The sequence below is a fragment of the Aptenodytes patagonicus genome, chromosome 7 (assembly GCF_965638725.1).
Source record: "Aptenodytes patagonicus chromosome 7, bAptPat1.pri.cur, whole genome shotgun sequence".
NCBI lineage: Eukaryota > Metazoa > Chordata > Aves > Sphenisciformes > Spheniscidae > Aptenodytes > Aptenodytes patagonicus.
The window spans coordinates 67,129,425-67,145,588 of NC_134955.1; the positions used below are offsets into that span (position 1 = coordinate 67,129,425).

A 16,164-nucleotide genomic window follows, 5' to 3' on the forward strand; every position below is an offset into this window, starting at 1 on the left:
CCCACAGCCCTCCACTCCAGGCCATCATCGACCTGACTGTACCCCTGCACACGCACCTCTCGAACCCATACCCTTTACTTCCATCTTTTCTCACATCCCACCTTTCCAACCCAGCTCCCAAACTTCCTTGCAGCCACCCCGACTTTACATGTATTTGGCAGTAACAGCCTGCAAGTGCTGCTGAGCAGCTGGGATGGGTTAATGTTGTGGGTGGAACCAATCTGGAAGACCATACTGGGACGCACCAGGAGCAGGGGACTTTAGCCAGGGCTTGGGTTGCTTGTGGCTGTGGCCACTCTCACCTTACTGGGATCACAGCAGCACTTTCCATGACACCTTTGAACATGGAAGCTTGGAGGAAGCCACCATGCCTGTAGCTCACGTAAGCCTTGTTTGCAAACCTCTACTAACTCATGGTCCTGCTATACAGCTTGCAATGAGAGCCCCTGTGCATACAGGGAGTGAGAGTTTGTGACGACCTTTAGTGTTCCCTGATAAGTCTCATTCATAGAGCAACACTGTGGGGAGGGGTTATACCTCCACCTTTTTTGGTTTTCAAACAAGTGAGGGAAAAAACAACACTGAGCTCTATGTTTTAAAATATTTTAGTGTGATTACAGTAGATGGCTGAAGATACTTACCACAATGACTCACATTCATGGGCTGAGCTCTGCTCTGAGGTACACAAGCTATAAAGCCCTTTTGTTTCTGATCTTCATTTGCATTCAAAGTGAAGAGCAGCCATAGACAAGCTTGACTGGTAAAAGCTGCAAACTTGTGAGGTTTTCTAGACAAGTGAAACCTGGGTAAAACTGCAGGGGAAGGGAAGGCATTACATCATTTTTTTGTCTTCGGAACATTCCTTGCCAGAGGAACATGGACATGACACCACATCACTAGTGCTTCAGGAGTCAGGTTGTCCCCGTAGTTCAAAGGCTGCTTTAACAAGATATGCAAGTGTATGGATGTTTTTTGAAGACCCATCTAACCAAGTGAGGTTGTTCAGGTGGTTGGAGTTAGGTGTGTGCTAAACACCTTGCTCAAGCAGCGTCTCTTATCATCTGTCTCTGGGTAGTTTGAGATGCTGATACCCCCTTTCTGGAGAGGAAGCTGAGAGGTTTCTAAGGTGGATGTCTCAGCTGGGGGGCTTGTTTAGATGCAAGGATGGGTCTGGACCAGGCCTTTCCATGGCTGAGAACTGGCTGTCTAATATAAGGAAGACAGCTGTGTTTTGATCTGCTCAACATGGTGCTGCCTTTCAAGGAAGATAACAGGTCTACCTGCTGAGTTTACCTTTGAAAGCCAGCCCAAAGGACTGTGCTAATTTGAACTGAAACCAGTTTAACTCTGGCTTGGGGATATGAAATCAGGAGTGGCGTGCTGGTGGGAGAAAAAATTTTGTTAGAACATCTACACCTACAAATGTGTCTTTTTTAGGCTCTATGACTTCAAAATATCTTCTCCAGAGTTTCACCTGTACCTTCCAGAAACTTTATAAGCCTGCTCCTAAACTGCTGCCTGCTAAGGAGAGGTTCGATAGTTACTGAAGAGCTCTGTCAGTGCTTTATGTCACTTGAATATCTGTCTGTGTACCTTGAAATGAATACTCCATTGGTAGTTTGATGTGAAATGTGAATACTCTCTAACGTCATTAGTTTTGATTCCCTGCTTCTTGGTGCCTCAGCAGTATTCCACTCTTCTTCTAGCCTATGTATTTGCCTCTGAGCTGCTACTGAACTCTTTTATGTTTCCTCTGCTTTTTAATATTAATCTAGTGAGAGTAGGATCATAAAACACATCAGTGTCAGGAAAGCCCTGGAACTGGGAGGAGATAAGAATGATATAATATTCTGTGAGCAGATAATCCATTTAAAGAGAGTCTGTCTTCTTCCTCACAGCTTTTGCTATCTCCCTGCACGCTTTCAGATGGCAGCTGGCTCCCATCTCTGCCCTGGTGGGTTACAAGTCAGTCAACTGTAAGCTTATCAGCCTTTCCTTCTCCATATGGGCCCAGGGAAATATGTAGCAAGCCCATGTGTTTGCCCAGTGCAGCTTTGCAAACACCAAGTGTGATGTATTTCTTCCTGGCTCTTCTTAATATTTTCTTTTCTCAAGCACAGAATTAAAAGATGCTCCATCGGTGAACTTGCATGCGAGCTTCCTGGGATGCCAGGAATCAGTGGAGTGAGGCCGCTGGCATGAAGGAGCCTGGTAAGACTGGCTGGCACATGCAGCCACGGCGGGACATATGGTATTTGGATAAGGGTGAGACATGTCCACTGATAAAAGAGTCAATAGCTGCAGTGCCTGAAAACGGAAGGAGGAATGGTCTCTGTTTGTTTCTGCCAGGCTTCCTTGCTGCTCAGCACCTTTCAGGAGAGAGTGGCAAAACCTTGCTCTCTGCCGCGGTAGGGGAAAGACACTGAGAGTGGATGCTCCTTCTCCACAGGTGCGTGTGGAAATGGGAGTTGACTGTAAGTAGGTACATGGGCTTGACCTGCTTCTCCCTCTTACCTGACCTGGTCATTTACCTGTCTCTGGTGTTCTTTCATAAGTGAACAGTCAGCTCACCGTCTGTTGGTGCTCTCCTCTGGTCAGTATCTAATCCAAGTAACTGCAGGCTAGCAAGTCAGATGCCTGTGACTTGCCACTTCTACAACTCTACTTTCTTCTTTGTATGGTGGCTGTTCTGGGGGGAGGATGAGCCCTGTAGAGCCAGATAGGGCACCTGAGCCCCCTGAACCCGCTGCAAGCCCAGCTATCTTCACCACCTCTGCAGCTCCCCTAGAAAGAGTGCTAAATCTACAAGTATGCCAGATTTATAACCTGGGGGACATCCCTGTCTGCATGCAAGGCAATGTAAAGTTACATGGGCAGGCAGGTATGTGGGTAGACTGTTCTGTCTAGCACCCCGGCAAGCCCCCGTTGATGGGGATGTGCCCATCTCTGCATTGCCTGTGGTCTCATCTTCCCTTTCACTCCTGCTCTGTCTCAGCCGAAATGCTGGGAGATGCTGAAGGGACCAGGATGAAAATAAGAGGATGGGATAGAGCTGCAGAAGGAGTCTATCTAAGAAAACCAAAAGACAAAGTAGCCCCGTGCTGACATGCTTTCATTGCTTTTCCCTCCTGTCTGCCCCTTAACTAGCAAGTCAGATTCATTTCTCATGTTCAATGAATATCAAAGTGATTCAGCCTCAAGGTTGCAATTTATGCCTCCTCATGGCTCTTTTTGTTTAAGTTGAAAAAATAATTCAGTCCAGTGAAGCTAATAGTCAGTATGGCCCCTCTGCATGTATTTCCCTTTATGAGGGAGCTGTAAAGAGGATATTAGTTACGTTTTTACTTCTTTTGTACAGCCCTCTAATTTAGCTAAAGTGATGTAAAGTAGCCCAGACCAGACCAAAAATGTCTCTAATGTTTTATAGATGTGACAAAAAAAAAAAAGGATATGTAACATCCAGGGAGTGGAGTGACTTGACTAGCAGATGTCTTTACACAAAATATTCTGCATTTGCCAAGTCAGACATGAGGCCTAATTTCATTTCTCCTAATTCCACAGATGCTTGCTTGGAGAAGCCACCATCCACACAATTATTAGCCTGTTACACTGAGTGAAAAACTATCACCTTTGGCACAGGCTAAACGTGATCACTGCACAGTTACCCACAGAACATCAGCTTAACTTGTCAATTATCAGCAAATTTGCAGCACTTAATTAGGAAGCGGTGGGGCTGTAACCTTCTCAGAAGAACTCATTTGAGGAAGCACCTCTTCTATGCCTTCTCGTTGGAAATTTTGAAGTCCTGGAAACCTTCCTCACCTCTCTCTCCCTTCGAAATCTAGACAATTTACAACTTTTTTCAGCTGAAATATAAAGCTGTGATGAACTACAGAAAGCAAAGCTATCAAAAAGTATACCCCAAGTTTTCACATGTCAGCTTAAAAAAAACTTTAGGAGTATAAAATTCTGATATTACTAGCATCACTTTTGAACACCAGACTTTCAGAAATAAGCTTAAATTTTAATTCTGACATCAGGGATCTCTCTTCGTCTCAAGTGTTTTATCTCGCCCACTTTCCCAACAGCAATCACAAGTCTATGACTCACATACTATACCAATAGTGCAAATTAAAAGAAAACATTGTTTCCACTGCCATTTAGCCAAAGGTACTCCTACAGCTCTCCAGTCACAAGAGACTTGAGTAAGTCTGTCTTCTAGAGTGAAATGCTGTGGTCTCCGTTATGCAGGATGAACTACGGTATCATAACTTAAGTTTTGCAAAAGAAATCAGACAGAGAAGCTGCTGTGGAGTCGTGTACCTGGAGTCTCTGATACGGTGCCATGAAAGAAATTATGAGTGAAGCAGATAAAAATTGATTAATAGAAGATTTTAAGGAGATCTTCAGGAGCAGATGGTAATTGGTAGCATTAAAAGGGGAGGTCAGTACTGAAGTTTCCCAAATATCAGCTGTATTTCAACATTTCATATATAAAATGAGAATAAATAAAATACCCCAGATGCAGAGGATGCTAATGAGCTTTGCTAAAGATACGAAGTGGTGAAGTATCGGAGGAGACCATTGGGATGCCATATGGAAGGAACTGGATAGTCTTGAAGCCCATGAGCAGTAAAAATTAGGCAGTATTTTGCATCACAAATGCAACATTATGTCCTGGATTGATAACAGAAAATTCTCTTGTTGGCTGGAAGGTTGCTGATTAGAAACAAATACTGATGAGAAAACCCTGGTCAAACACAGTGTGAAAGTGCTCAGTGGGGCAGAGAAGTGCTATTAGGGGTGTCCAAGGGAAGGTAGGGGCCGTTACAGGAATGGAGTCCAGAAGAGTTTGGTTTCATTACACTAGCAAAATGAAGGCTGGGAAGGGGGGATATAGTTGCTCTTTGCACATACACTGGGGGAAGGCTGAAAGCTGTTTAAGCTGGTGCTTAATTAAGCTGTTTAATACTGACACGGAAAAAATTACATTCCATGGTTTTGGTTTGGAAATTAAAATTTATTATTGGTCAGGGAAATTAACGCTAGCTCCCAAACAGAGTTAGAAACAAGCACCGTGAATCTAAGAGTCATTCAAGGTAGGAAATAGATTACATACAGTAAGCAGATAAAATAAGTTGATAAAATAAGCAGATGGCAATTCCCCATGTGGCTCTTTCTGTGTTGAAAGTGAGTTTACAAGAGAGGATTGCAGGGAATCACACACATTTTTTCCCCAGCAATTATTGCACTAGTGCATTAACTATTAGAGAATATCTGTGTTTATTTAACAGGAAGAGAATATTACCGATGCTCATCTGATATGGACAAGTAGATCTACTGAAGTCAGAGCAGTTCTCTCCAGATCATATGAACTCAAAATTTGGCCCATTCTCTTTGGGAAGAAAAGATTTCCCTTGTCATTTATTGTTAACTGTGATCCCAAGAAAGTATTCCAGGCTCAGCAGAGACAACCAGGCACCAGTGAGGCCATCGTTAGACTCGTGACAAAATTTTAAAGGCTCGTCAACTCTTGCAAATGCACATGGGGCTTCATGCCTCCTCTTGTTTCCTGGGAGTTAGGAAGATGGTATAAAGAAAGACTGGTCCATGTCTCCCTCTATGAATCCTGTTTGCTGTGACATAATTTTGTATGCAGGGAAAAGGATAACCAGATTAGATTCAGGTTGTGATGGATAGGTTAATAGAAATGAGTGCAAACAAACCAAAAGATTTTTCTGGCATAAGTAAATAGAGGGGGAAAAAATCTACTGGAATTCACTTCTTAGTTTTTACTCTAATAAACTTGTCAGGAAGCAGATGATTGCTCCTGAAATTTACGTCTCATAAATCATGAGACATGTAAATTTTCATTCATGCTGAACATGTATTTGCTTTATCCATGTTCAGACTGTGAGTTGTAGTAAAAGGAAGGAGGGAGCGGATCCTCCTAGGCAGCATTACCCCTGCTTACTCAGACCTAATATCCTGGTAGCTCTTGTAAGCGGGTGCTGCGTTGCCCAGCTACTCTTACCATAAGGCTGGGCAGGGATTTGACTTTCCCCATTTGGTGATCAATGCAGTAGCTAAATTTATTTCTGATACAGGGCAGCAATAAATTCCTAGAAGTCTGGAGCTAGAAATCAAAGTATTTCTTGGCTTAAAAGTCCTGCTGCAGTTGTAAAACCATCCCGGTTTATGACCTATCCTTTGCTCATGTGTGTGCTTTATATGTCTGTACCATATTCACCACCCTCATCTTTGACAGGAGTTTGAAAGCAACATCTGCAGATAAGGTCGTGTTGGACTTGCACAGGTAGCATGATGGCAATTGAAAAGGCATGTCTCCAGGAGAGGAGATAGCCTTGAGGAGGACCTTTCGTGTAAGAGCCACTAGAAATTTTCTGTTAAGTGTTAGAGAGCTTGAAGTCCTTCACAACTGCGGAAGTGTTTTAAGTTCTAGTGAAGTCCTGTCTTGAAATATCTGCTGGAAAAAAAGTTACTATTTCACATCAGGAGTCCTGATTTTGAGGCTGGTTTTGCAGAAAAAATGGTTATATTTCGTTAGGAAACAGGAAAGTTACTATTGTTTTTCCACTAAAATCTACAATTCCACTGATAAATTTTACGAAGCTATCTGTATCACCACAACAGTGGGGCCATAATTTTTAAAAAAAACCCAGGAAGAATGCTTAAAACACTACCTAGAAATGCTTCATTGCTTGAAAAGGAAACAACCTATAGTTTTTCCTCAAGTATAATTTCCAGCTGAGGGGCTAAATTCACCAAGCAAATGGAGAATTTCTCCCCAGTACTTTGGTATTATAGAAATCAATTTGTCCACTTGGCCCAGAGGTGCCTGAATTTCAGTCAGGGACAAAACTGCCTGCGCTCTGCAACCACTGAGTTCATCGAGGCCTGGCTCCTGCCTAAGGCTGAAAAAGTTTTTCAGAAAAAGAGGATTCTTCCCTTCTTCCTAGCAAAGTTTTATCTTGTAGTTACCAAATCGGCTGTCATGCAATGAACAGATGACTTTTTTTTTTTTTTTAGCCAGATAGGATAGGTCTTCTACTAGTCCAGGTCTATGAGCAGGTCCAGGGATTCCTATGTTCACCCAGATAATGGTATTCTGCCTGCAGTGAAATGAAGACATGGATGCATCTATGCTGGGGGTTAACTGGAGATACTTTGCATATTCAAACTGCAGAAGAGCGTTTCCACAGTCTACAAGGCAGTGGCCACTGATTGCCCCCATCTCCTGCAAACATCAGGAGGAGAGGAGGATGCTCATCTCGCTTGGCATCAGGTCCTGTGTATGTACCCAACATACAGGATTAACAGCAGATCATTTAACACATGGCTGTTCTTGGCACAGTTCAATTTCCAAAGCAATTTTCTCAGAGTGCTGGAGGTAAAGGATGGCACCACCTTTGCTGATTGTCCCTTGCTGAGCCATAAATCGATACTGATTGTGAATGAAGGAGGTCTCCAGTAATAGCTTGGCAAGGTGGCAGCAGCCATAAATATGTAGGAAAGAAAGGGGCCGTCTCCTAACAAGCTGATTGTCTCCAGAGGAAAGTTGCAGCACTTTCTATTAGACTTTTTTAGGTAATTAAAAAGAGATGATATTATCCTGCTGATTATTTGTCTCTATGAGCTTAGTTCACACAGAAATAATCAGCAGTGCCACCTGACATTCCCTCATACAATCCCTATTTTATCTTCAATTTTGAATAGAGGATATTTGTTCTTAGAGTCCCTGTTTTTAGTGATAACTGTAAAACACAGATGACTGCAAACACAGATGACTGCATTTAAAAAGATCCATGGGGAAGCTTCAAAATGCAACTCAACTGCAGCCTGCAGGCTTGGAAAAGCAAATAAAGAATCTAAGCTTTATTATTAATATTTTAAAATCTTGCATGTTTTGAAAGGCTGGGATGCCAGCTTAGTCTCCAAGGCCAGGAATTATCAAGTTTAACTGCTAGGACCTAAAAGTACTGTATGCACTGTGTTTTGTGAGGAGGCCATTTCATATGTTGGCTAAGACTCTTCTGGGTTTATTGTAATGTTTTCATCTAATCTTGACGTGATTCATTGTCTGTGACAGAGGAAAGCCTTGAACCAGAAGCACAGAGGTTGCAACAATGATGAAAATTCCTGATCAATCATCCACTCCCCAAAAATGACTTTTACGAGGAACAACAACCTGGCTGTTGTCCCCATGGACGCGATGTGGGGAAGGTGGTGAGGTCTTCTCCTGCCCAAGGGCTCCCTTGGACGCCTGTGCACATCACGACCTCCCTGTCGGCACATCTGGGAGACTGGCATGGGGTGGGGGCTGCACCCCCGCCTGTAACCCTGGGAGGTCTGTTGGAAGTCTGTCCCTCTGCCCCAGGGTGAGGGCATGGGGCGCAGCCCTGGGCCCTGAGAGCCTGGTTGCCTGTCAACGGCGAGGCCTGGCCCGGACGCCATATTGAGGTCTGGCCCAGCTGCCAAGTTGAGGCCTGGTCCGTCCGCCACGGTGCTCTTGTCCTCAGCGGTGGCGCCGGCCGCCCTCAGCCGCCTGCAGAGCCCGGGTGGGTGTGCGCAGGGCTTGGGGGGCTGCTGAGGTGCCTCCTGTCCCGGCACTGGGAGGGAGAGCTGGTCTCCCAAGGGACAACGTGCCCCCAGCCCCAGGCAGGCAGAAACAGGGAAAGCCCCAAACCCTGTGCTCTACGTATATTTTGTAGCGTGGGGATGTGTGGAGCCAGGGCTTAATAGGGAAAATGGGTATTATTTTGCCTTAGCATTGGTTGCTGTTTTAAATATCTGCCTGAGAAAATATGGCTAACGTTATCCCCATGGCCGCAGTGGCCATGGACTGTATTTTCCTGTTTACCTGCAGCATGGTTTACTGGGGTTAATGCAGAAGACATAAAATCTGAAGGGAAGAGTCACTGCGAGCGTTTGGTGGGAAAGGGCCGTGTGTAGGTCGCGTGTTTCTAAACGAGATGGCTGCCATGGTTATTAATGCATTTTCTCCTTGTCTTTTTGATTTTATTATCACATATGGGGCCATCTGGTCCCTCTGTGGGACTCCCAAGGCTTTTTGGCAAGCACATATGTGAAGATGTCTAGGGTTTTTCCTCTTCAAGCCTTTCTACTACATCTTATTTCTGGAAACCTTGCTTAAAAAAGTGTTTTCATTGACAGCTGCAGTCTTTACCTGTAGCACAAACATCCTCCCTATCAACAGTGCTGACATTGTAGGGCAGCGTTGAGAAAAATCCTCCTTCTACTACGAGTCTGGTGGCACATTAAGAAAGCAAACACACTTTGCACGGTGGTTCAGGTGCTGTGGCAGGTGGTGCGAGACAGATGCTTGTGGTCCCCTCAGCCTCTGAAGTGAGCCTGTGGCACAGTATCTGAAGGAAGAAAGAAATTTTAAATATGCTCAAAGCACAAATTCATTCCTTTCAGGTCTTGAGAGGTTAGAAGCCCTTGAATTGTCTTGAATGTTAATTTTTTTCCTGGGCTATATCAGACAAGAACCTGCTTATGGAGCTCTTGGGCCTCCTTGGAAGATAAATGTGACCTACAGAATCACATTTATCACGGTGTCTCTTGTAAGAAATACAGCCTGCTTTCAGGGTAGCTGGATGGATTAGAGATGCAAAACTGGAACAATTCAGCAATCAGCAAGTTGGTGCAAAGGCCTTCATGAAGAAGATGAAGCAATGACTAAAAACAGAATAAATTTGCTTTAGAAGGAAAGATTAATCATCGTGCAAGACAAGGATTGCTTCAAGTGTAAGCAAGGAAATTGCACTACGAGTAATAAAGTTAGCCAGAGAAAAAGCACCAACTAAACTAAGTACCAGGAGATACATTTCAAACAAGTTTTATCTGGCTCTAAAATACTCCTCTTTGAGGGGTAGGGGCAGATGTGTATTAAGGCTGAGCAGTCTCGAGGGATGGATTCCACGCTGGGGGACACTGCCTCTGGTTATCATTTCAAATTTTCCAATTTCAGAACATTCAAAATTTTCCATCGCTGTCAAATCTGTTCAACTGTAATGGAAAGTTATTCTTGTCTAACAAAACTGGTTTCTTATAAATAGGCAGGATTAGGCACAGCTTGTGGTTATAGATGTATATCACAAAATACTCACTTCTGGAGGCCTCAGCTGTCAGGCTAAGGACTGTATGGGACTAGGGCTGAGCTTCCCTGTTACCTTTGAGATTGGTTGCAGGGCATTATCTCAACAGTTTAGTTTCAAAGGCTGTACAATTATAATGTCCCTCAAAGAGCTCATGACCTAGGGGTCAGAAAAAGGCATACACGGATGAGACAAATGGCTTGGGGTGACATAAGCTATAGTATGAGATCTAAGATGATGTGGAAACACTTCACCAGCAAATGTCCGTGGTCTCAGTACTCTTCCCTCCTGGCCACTGTCAGGTTGCAGTTCATCCCGTGCCCAAAGGAGCCAGGGGGCTTGAGGAGGGATTTCAGGTGGGACAAAGCAGTGTCTATAGTTTTTGAGAATGTGGTATGCAAGTATCATAGAATCATAGAATCATTAAGGTTGGAAAAGATCTCTAAGATCATCGAGTCCAACCGTCGACCCAAGACCACCATGTCCACTAAACCATGTCCCCAAGTGTCTCATCTACACGTCTTTTAAATACCTCCAGGGATGGGGACTCAACCACTTCCCTGGGCAGCCTGTTCCAATGTTTATCCAGTAACAACCCCAGTTCCCTCCGCTGCTCCTCATAAGACTTGTTCTCCAGACCCCTCACCAGCCTCGTTGCCCTTCTCTGGACACGCTCCAGCACCTCAATGTCCTTCTTGTAGTGAGGGGCCCAAAACTGAACACAGTATTCGAGGGGCGGCCTCACCAGCACCGAGTACAGAGGCACGATCACTTCCCTGCTCCTGCTGGCCACACTATTTCTGATACAGGCCAGGATGCCATTGGCCTTCTTGGCCACCTGGGCACACTGCCGGCTCATGTTCAGCCGGCTGTCGACCAGCACCCCCAGGTCCTTTCCACCAGGCAGCTTTCCAGCCACTCTTCCCCAAGCCTGTAGCATTGCATGGGGTTGTTGTGGCCGAAGCACAGGACCCGGCACTTGGCTTTGTTGAATCTCATACAGTTGGCCTCGGCCCATCGATCCAGCCTCTCCAGGTCCCTCTGCAGAGCCTTCCTACCCTCAAGCAGATCAACACTCCCACCCAACTTGGTGTCGTCTGCTTTTTTTAAGCCTACAGCACCTGGTATTCCCAGACAGTCTCCCATCCAAGTACTAACCGGGCCCGACCCTGCTTAGCTTCTGAGGTCAGACGAGATCGGGCGTTCTCAGGGTGGTATGGCTGTAGGCCATACAGTAATGCTCTGCTGTGCAGGGAGGATGAAGAGATGCTGTTCTGAAGCCAGAATTTTGTGCCTGTGACACTGAATGAGAGAGGCCAGGAGGGATGGAAAATGGATAGCTGACATTTTTTGCATATCACCTTGATTTTTATGCCACTATTAAAAGGCTTAAAGGTTTGATTAGGAGGCGAGTTTTGGCAGCGAAGAGAGTGGGATAAAAGGCTGGCTGAATTTCGGAGCAGCATGTAGGAAAAAGTAGCAAGACTTTTCTGAGGGATTTTTTTTTTAAATTAACCCCCCCCGTATTTGGTAAATCTATACTTCACTGATGTTAGTTTACATTTGGCATTTAGTTTTGGTTTAATAACAAGCATAGAAGGAAAGTGAAAATATCTGAAAACTTTATTGCAACTTTTTTCTGAATGAGATGTTTCATCTAGGAAATATAGATTTTGAGAGAGCAAATGTAAGCACAAAAGAGGAGAGAAAATCAAATAGATAAAAAGAAATCAAGAGGGGGTTTGGAAGGGAGAAGACCTATAGGACTGGAAAAAAATACTTCACAAGCAGAACTTAAATTAGATTTTAACATGGATTTTCATCTATGCACAACATGCCCTAAATTTTGTTATATTTCTGAGGAAAACAGCTCATATTTTCAGATGGCAAAAAGACTGTGATTTCAGACTGCTGTTGTTAAAAAGAATTGTCTGGAATTACTACTAATTGGTGAAGCTGGGGCAAATTCTGCAAATTACGTCACCTGCTCTGCTGTTTGCTGCAAACCACCATATATGGGTTTGTTTTCCGACATCTCTCCTGCTGAGAGTTCACCGAAAATGCCATACTGGTGGGTGATCAGCATCAGGCCTGAAGACGGGCAGGTAGGGCAGAGGTGGCGGCTGCTCCTGGCCTTTGCTCCCACCAACTCTGGATAAAGATCCGAGTGAAATGAGACAGCTGCTAGTTTTCAAACAAGTTAGTAGGGCAAACTAAAAACAGAGCTCTCATCTCAGCTGGCTCATTGCCTTGTCTTCACTACAAATTCACTTATGCTTGGATTAAGAATTTTTTTTTTTGCCCCCTATGAGGATTTAGTCTCTGTTACAAAATCAGAGTATAAAAAAATTTCATGCCACCATAACAGGTACAATAATCTTTTCGATGAATTCAAATCCTTGCAATCATTATTCTAGCTCAAGCTAAATTAAATTTAATAATACAAAAAGAGTAGCTTCTGGAGTAATATAAATCTCACTTCAGGCTTTGATGAATCCGGATTAGTATTTTTGGTTGGAAAGAGACATAATGAAGCCATGAGTGCTTGGAAAAATTCCAAAGATTAGCTACACCCTGCTTAAAGGGAAATTATTTTGAACCACAGCTTTTACTTCAGTTTAATAACTTCTGTAAACTTCTCTGAATGACTCTTTTAAAAGACTAATTCTGCAGAATTTAAGTTGGAAGCATTTTGTGACTGAAAATTTTACCAGGTCCTGTGGACTTCATATGCCACTTGTGCATCTGCCTTTTCTGTGCACCAGGAGGAGTGTGAAAGATGCTGACCTACTTTAGAACAAGGCAAAACAGATTTAGGAAATAATTTAAAAATAAATCTTTCTCTTTCAAGAATCATTATTGCAGAACAACAGAGCAATATTTGAAGCTTAAAAACTATAAATCTTAATTTCACTGTATTTTTCATTTAGAAAAACACTTGAAAAATGAAGACTCTGCATTCAGTGGGGAAATTGTGCAGCGTCTTGAAGATACTATTGCTGCTATTAAGAAATTGGTAAGAAAAATCTAATATTTAGTTTGAAGTATATGGGAAAGAGTTAGTTGGTAACCATGAAATCAATCTTTTATGTTTGTAATATTAGAAGTGTTCTCTGGTGTGAGTTATATTCTACCTCAGGAGGGAGATAGGCAGTTTGGAGTGAAGTTGGTGGGTGCTTGCATGCACTTTGCTGCCTGCAGAAGTTTGGCTATAATAGAACAAACCAACCTGACTAGCACAGATCACACAGCTGATCCAAGCCTTAGCTTACCCGCTGGTGTTTTAATGGGGGAACAGTAGATGCCATTTATACTAGGGGCTGGTGAAATTTGAGGAGCGTCCAGACTTCTGTCGAAGTAAAAAGAGGAAGGGTCTTACGCTCAGCAGAGTGAATTGGGACTCAGGGTTGAAGTTCTGTTCCCAACTCTATTGTGTCTTCATAGTTTGCTTTTGTGCGAGAGGTCTAAGCTCTGAACCTACAGTGACTTAGTAGAAGCATCACAAAAATCACCTGAAGGCAAAAGTCTTCTTGTGTAGAGCTTTTTACATCTTAAGGGCCTTAACGCCATCGGTGCAAGGGAGAAAGATCCCTCTCAGGGCTGCTGTGAGGATACACCCGCTAATGTTAGTGCATTCAGCAGATGGTACAGAGTCCAGCAGGTAGGTGGTTTACCCTATGACTAGGTGCAAAGGGATTTTTTTTTAGCGATTTGTCTTTCCGTGAGACAATTGCATTGTGTGTGATCATAAGAGACCTTACAGCAATGATGAGCTGAGGATGGCTGTTCATAGGTAGCTAACTTTTGCTGTAAGACCTCTGAAGCTATTAAAGCCAGAATGGCCTCAAACAGAAAGTATTTTAAAAGTACCTCCATAATGTATTTGTCTAGGTAGGTGTAAATCTTGTAACACTTTCCTTTCTCCTTCAGCAGGCCTCTAAATCATCTATTTCAGACCAGCTCTGCATTAGTCTATAAGATCAGAGTTTTATGTAACATGCTGAAATCATAAAGCTTTCTTTTTCACTGCTTCGGCTAATTGAGGATGTAACTCATATGAGATTAAAACCTTTTACACATTTATTTTACACCTCTAAATATTTCATCTTCCCAAGGAAATGAGAGTAATTTATATGCGTGCATATAGAATTTGCTCTGTAGACAGTAAAATTCAACAGTATCTTTTCTTCCCACAGTGTCCCAGCTGGTGATTGTAACTGCTAGCAAAACTGAAGGACAAAGATAGGATTGGTTTTATGTATCAGTTGTGATGCTGAAGTCAACATCCATTTAAGAACCGATTTCTTTTCCCAGACATTCGGGGCTTCAACCCACCTACAATTCTTGGTCATACAAATTTGGGGATTCAGTTGTTTGAGGGCTTCTCCCACAATCAGTTCAGTCTGTTTTCTCTTGCTCCACCGTCGCTCTAGAAGTGACCCTTCTCATACCATTAACCACGAACCAGAAGATGACTTTCTAGTGTCTCAAGGCCAGCTAGAGTCCCCCTTCTTCAGTATAGCTTCAGGGAAATGAGGCTCTTCTGTTGCTTAAATAACACCTTTCATGCACAATGGCAGAAGCTGACAGCTGAGACCTTCCCTGCCAGCGCAGCTTCTGTAGCAGAGATGTAGGTAACAGCTTCCTGAAGATTGTTAACAGTCAGAAGCCAGCAGTTCCTGGAGATACATAGGTTTGTTCAGCTACCTGTAAAACAAGTTACTTGTTATTTTGGAGAGTGAAAGAAAGGAGGAAAGAGAGCAAGTATGAGCAAGGGGAATGATATATCGAGGCATGGAAAGTATCCAGTATCAACTAACTAAAAAAAATATGAAATAACGTTTTTGTAAGGAAGAAGTGCTTTTTCATCTGTTGTTGTATTACTTGGTTCTCACTTGTGGAATTTTTAATTGTCAGGAAGAAATTCGAAGGCATACCCTTGAATGCCTAGAAAAGGAGACTATAAAAAAGAGCAATCTTCACTTCAGAATGCAGAATTTTCCAGGAGAGATTATTGCAGAGATGACAGTACTGACTTAACCAGCTCTGAAAAAACAAGAGAATTGAATTTTCTATGTGTTTAAACAATTTGAAGTATTCTATAAAATAAATCTTACTGCTAAAGGGAAATCACTTTCAATAATAACTTACTAATGAAAGAAGACAGGTGTTTGCTGATGTATGATACTGTGAGGGATTATTTTCTCACATAAGAGCGTAAATGGGAGAGATCTTCACTGAAGACCATGCACAAGCACTAGAGGAATGACCGGAGAACTGCAGCATTCAGCTCTGATCCCAGCCATGCCACAGCCTTTCTCCGACACTTGAGACGGAGCACTTGAGTGCTCTGTGCTGCAAGTTCCCTTTTTGTGAAGTAGGGTTAATAATGCTTAGCTGCTGTGACATTACTTTTAGGTGGGGTTCATCTGACTAAAAGCTTATCAACTGTCTCTTGTAGACTGTAAAGAGAAAGAGGAACTTCTAGGCGTGATTCATCTCACCCTAGAATAGATGTTTAAAGCAAGTCAGAAGAATCATGAACTTGAAGTGCCTCTTTCTCTCCACTGGCTATGAAGGGAGGCTAAAGCATTAGCTCAAATGAAGGTATCTAGATGAAAATAAAGTTTGAGCTCTATTTCTCTTTTTTCTCAAGTATGGCTTCACTTTTAAGATGACCAACCCGTATTCTGCTGCTACCCTTTTATTTGCACTGTAGTCACAAAGCAAAGTGGTCAGGGAGTTGATCTAGATGAATGTTAGGATTTCTTCTTTTTGGGAGAAGCAAGGGAGCTGGAGTTCTTTATCTGGCTAGCCATGTGAGTGCATGATTGTTAGTGGTGGCACAGGAGGAGGGATGGCAGTGTGGCAGGGCAGCCAGGGAGAGCAGGACTACTGCTTTTGGAGTACTACAGAGTTAGATCAGCTTTAGGTTCATCATGAAACAGCAAGCAGAATTCTTTTTTCTTTTTTTCCTTTTTTCTTTTTTTCCTTTTTTCTTTTTTTCCTTTTTTCTTTTTTT

The 16,164-nt window shown here is 43.1% G+C and overlaps 1 non-coding gene across 1 annotated transcript; it reads right to left on the reverse strand.

Moving 5' to 3' along the window:
- Positions 1–11,251: 11,251 nt before the first annotated feature.
- LOC143163885 (5S ribosomal RNA) lies at positions 11,252–11,370 on the reverse strand. The gene has a single exon (XR_012995976.1). It is a non-coding gene; the product is annotated as a 5S ribosomal RNA (ribosomal RNA).
- Between the last annotated feature and the right edge of the window lie 4,794 nt (positions 11,371–16,164).